General features: G+C 35.9%; 1 pseudogene; it reads right to left on the bottom strand.

Annotated features, from left to right (window-relative positions):
• Positions 1-3,849: 3,849 nt before the first annotated feature.
• Positions 3,850-4,473, bottom strand: LOC101564437 (annotated as a pseudogene).
• Positions 4,474-4,758: the final 285 nt, after the last annotated feature.

Genomic DNA, 4,758 nt, shown 5'->3' with positions numbered 1-4,758 from the left:
TATATATATATAATGGCTGAGGTGATTGTACTAATAATTTCCATCAATTCTTTTAGAATAGCAGTTAATGTGTAGAATTGTCACCTTGACTAACTGTGTGCTGATATCTGCAATCTAAGCAAATGCATTGAGGACAGTAATGTGTAATACAAAAAACATGCTTGAATATCTGTCATCTTGAGCTTCTAAATGTGTCCTGTTTCTAATGTCATATCAATTACTACTATGCTGTTTTTGAAACAGATTTTTTAAAAAGTTAAGGAAAAAAAGAGAGACAAGAGCAAAAATTTGGGGCCAGGGAGATGGGTCAGTGGAATAAGCACTTCCCTGGCAAGTGCAAGGGCCTGAGTTCAATCCCTGGTTCTGCCAAAAAAAGAACAAAAATTTAAGGTTTCTTGAAAGCAAGCAATAATATGAAATCATATGTCCAATCTTACATAATTATATCTGTTAATCTGAGCAACAGATTTGACAATAAAACAGATAATATATCAACTATTGTTAATCAGCTATTTTTGTTTTGAAAATCTGTAACATATGTTTTGTTGTGTTACCCTGTTTCTGTCTTTGTTTCTGATTTTTGTTCTTGCGTCTGTTTTTATATTTCACAATAAAATAAAATTGAGTCTTCTATTTTTGGAAGTCTAGTTTTTGGGTATTCTTTATATACAGTAGATATTTGTTCTGTGACTGAGGAATAGCTGGCAATCTTTTCCACTGGGCAGGTTGTCTCTTCACTTTTGCTGTTTTACTTTGTTTCACAAAAGCCTTTTAGCTTAGTGCAATTCTATTTCTTGATTCTTGATAATATTTCTTGTGCAGTAGTCTTTGGTTCAGAGAGTCTCTGCCTATGTATGTTTTCAGGAGTTTTATAGATTTTATATTTTAGCAGATTCAATGTTTCTGTTTTGACATCTGGATCTTTGATTCATTTTGTTTTATTTTAGCACAAGGTGAACAATATGGGTCCAGATTTGTTATTCTGCACATGGTCAGTCAGGTTTCTCAGCAGCATTTATTCAAGAGGTCATCTTCTCTCCAGCATAAATATTTGGCTCCTTTGTCCAAGATCAGTTGGCTGAATATGTCTGAGATATTTTATGCATCCTTCACTGTGTTCTGTTTGACAGCACATCTGTTTTTGTGTATCATCCTGGTGTTTTTTCTTTTATTACTGTGGCTTTGTAGTATAGCTTTAAATTTGGGATTGTGATGTCTCTTCCTTTGCTTTTGTTGCCCAGGGTTGCTTTTGCTGTTGTGGGTCTCTTCTGATTCCTTATAAATTTTAGGAAATTTTTTCTCTAGTTCTGTGAGGAACACTCTTGGTACTTTGATGGAGATGTCATTAAGTACACATTATCTTTGGTAATATGGTAATTTTTGACCATTTTTGTTCTGCCTATCCAGGAAGAGGAGATGTCTTTTTATTTTCTAATGCTTTCTTCAGCTCCTTTTTCAGGATACAGTAGTTGTCATTGTAGTGGTCTCTCATTTCCTTGGTTATGTTGATTTCTAAATCTTTAAATTTTTGAAGCTATTTTGAATTATATTGTTTTCTCAATTTCTTTCTTGGTGGACTCATTGTACAGGGGATGGTGCTTATTTTGTGTCTTGCTCTTGTGCTAAATTTATTAGTTGTACAAGTCTTTTGGTGGAATTTTTGTGTTCTCTGTAAAGGATCATATGATCTGCAAATAAGGATAGCTTGATTTCTTTTTTTCTAATATGTATCCCAGTTATTTCTTTCTTGTGCATGATTGCTATGCTGTATTTTTGAGTACTGGTTTTTAACCAGTGAAAGTTGTCTTGTTCTCAATTTTACAGGAAAATTTTTCATTTTTTTCCCCTTAGTGTGATTCTGGCAGTGAAATAAAGTTATTTTGTGCCTATTTTTATCAAGATTTAAAGAAATCATAAATGGATGTTGAATTTATTACATTTATTGATTTATGTATTGTGAAGTATCCTTGCACTGATGGGATCAAGTCTCCTTGGTCATGACATATGATTCTTTTAAATATTTACTGCATCTTTTGCCACTACTATATTAAGACCTTTCACTTCTATGCTTATCAACAAGATTGGCCTCTAGCTTTCTTTTTCCCTATGTTGTTAAATTTGATTGATTTTTCTTTCAGGATAATGCCAGCTTCCAGAAATGAGTTTGGTAGCACTTCTTCTCTTTGAATTTCTTTGAAGAGTTGGAAGAATGTTGGTTATTCCTTGATGTCCTGGTAGAATTCTGTGGTGAATCTTTTGGATCTTGGTTTTTCTTTGTTGGTAGAGTTGCATTGCTGTCTCTGTTTCATTACCTGTTATTGGTCTCCTCAGACATTTTAAAATATCTTCTTGGTTTAATTTTTGTAATTCTTATATGTCTAACAATTTCTCAATTTTTTTCTTGGTTCCCCAAATTTATTGGAATATATTTCAAAGTAGTTTATTATAATCCTCTGGATTTTGGCAGTGTCAGTTGTGATTTCCACTGCTTTATTTTGGTTTTTTTTTAGACTTAAAAAGTTAATTATCTTTAAAAATTGTTAGAAGCATATTTTATAACTTTATATAAAATACAATAATTGACTTATAATAATGTATTCAAACTTTCAAAGATGTGAAAAACAAAATGATCTGAAAATAAAGTTGATAGAAATCTAGGTCCCTGAAATAAAAATGAAAAGTAGTCTCTTATAAAAAAGAAGGGTGAAACTGAATTTGTATTCTAATACACCCAAAAACATATTTTTGCAGATAGTAGGTTCTGACTAGGAATTCTACACTGCCACTTGATACCTTTAATCAACACTAAATCAAGTCTGAGGCAAGACACTGAAAGGCCAACACTCAAATGGAAAGATAAGAACTTCCTTCCTTAATAGGCAATCTCATGGGTAATAATAAGCTTCGCTTCTGGAGGATTAACAACTTAAGTTTGCAGACCAAAAATTAGAGAAATAGAAGGATTGCAAGGACAGCCAACATTTTGACCATAGCCTTTCAAGGTCAGTGAAGACTCAGGACATAGGAGAACCTGTACTGTAACATCATTTAACTCAGCTGTGTCCCAAATTTTCTGATCAAGGAGATTATGGGACCACAGAGCAACATGATCGATGATGTAGAGTGTGCCTAAGGAGAAAGCCAACATGGAAAGAAAACATTCTATCAGGCTTTCACAGAGAGCAAATTGGTCAAGCAATGGCCAGGACTCATCCACATGGCTGAAACTGACAAAGGATCTGCAAAATGTGGTAAAGGGTTATAGGATCAATCCTGAGGGTACTTTACTGACCTTATCAGATACAAACATTACATTTCTTGGTATATAGGTCTTGCTTTATCTTGGTCTTAACCATCCAGCAGAAAAGTACAAAAACGAAGTATATAAAGTAAAGCCATATTAATATGCTGAGTTGTAAAAGGCTCAAGTCAACAGCTTCTGTGGATAATCCACTACTTTTGTGGACTGCTGGACTGTGTTGGATTGTTTTGCTGAATTTAAGCACCTATAGTATTTAGATGCCAATGGAATACCCATTTCTGACAGGACTAAACAAAAAAAAAGCGATACAAAGGAAGGACCATTTTGTATCTGCATATGGTGAATAGTTAGGCTAGATATACAGCTACTTTCACTTAATTCAAGGAGAAGAAAGATTTTTACTAATAGCATTTGGACAGGATATTCTGTCTGCATCTTGTACTACAGATAACCCCTAAGAAGATAACAATGTATTAATTATTGACACTGTCCTATTAATCAGTTTTGAAACTGTCTCATTGATATTTGTTTCTCAATAGAATAAAATAAAAAAATAGGCAATCTCTACGCATCACTCAGAAGTTCAGTCATGTGATGGGCTGGGCAGCAGTGTCCACTGAGGCTTCCCTTCTGGCCTTAAGAGACTCGCTGCTGATGGATAATGATTCTCGGAGCTCCTTATTTTCAAGCTCTGATTGGGCTAGTTTTTCCTGAATCTTACAGAACTGGTCACCACCCATCTGAACTGCTTTTCTCATCGCTTCTCCCATTTCACAGATTCTGTCAATTTGACTTTCAGTTTCTGCACAGTGAGACTGGTGAGCTTCCAGGCCTGGTTCGGCATCCACTGCTTCTTTAGCAACCATCAACTGTAACATCTGTTTCCGGTATTTGCTTATGATGAGTTCCAAGCACCCTGGTGCTCCTCCAAGGAAACCCCCAGCTCTCCGTTTTCCTATTGCAAGTCTCTACTTTGTGTTTTCTCTTGGGACAGCAGGATGTGAGGTTTATATTTGGCCATCTCCTTCACGTGGGAGGCATCTTCTTGTTGCTAGTCCGGAAGCGCTGTTCCCTCCTCCCGCGTGGCTGCCGCCCGGTTGGTACAGAGCCACCGCCTGATCCACCAGCGACTCGGCGGCCGCATCGTGTCCCCGCAGCCTCTCCAGCAATGTCTTGGCATCTGTCAGGATCTTCTCGATCGTACAGCTCATAGCAGTTGAAGGATCACAGCCTCCGCTCTGGTCACCTACACGATTACCTCAGACTTTCCCCAACTTTTATATGCATTTAAATGTTTGTTTGTTTGTTTTCTGTCTTTAATTTGTTAAGTTTGGCTAAGGGTTTGATAAACCTTTGTTTAACCTTTCAAAAACAAAACAAAACAAAACACAACGCTGTTTAGTTTACCTTGTGATTTTGGAAACAGGAGCCAGTGTTAGCATTCCAGACTATTCTTTTCTCTGCATTGTCTTCAGTTTCTCTGTGATTTCTAACAT

This window comes from Octodon degus, unplaced genomic scaffold, assembly GCF_000260255.1.
Source record: "Octodon degus isolate 3935 unplaced genomic scaffold, OctDeg1.0 scaffold00276, whole genome shotgun sequence".
NCBI classification, from domain to species: domain Eukaryota; kingdom Metazoa; phylum Chordata; class Mammalia; order Rodentia; family Octodontidae; genus Octodon; species Octodon degus.
The sequence above is the reverse complement of the archived record's forward strand: the minus strand, read 5'-3'. Positions and strand labels throughout refer to the sequence as shown.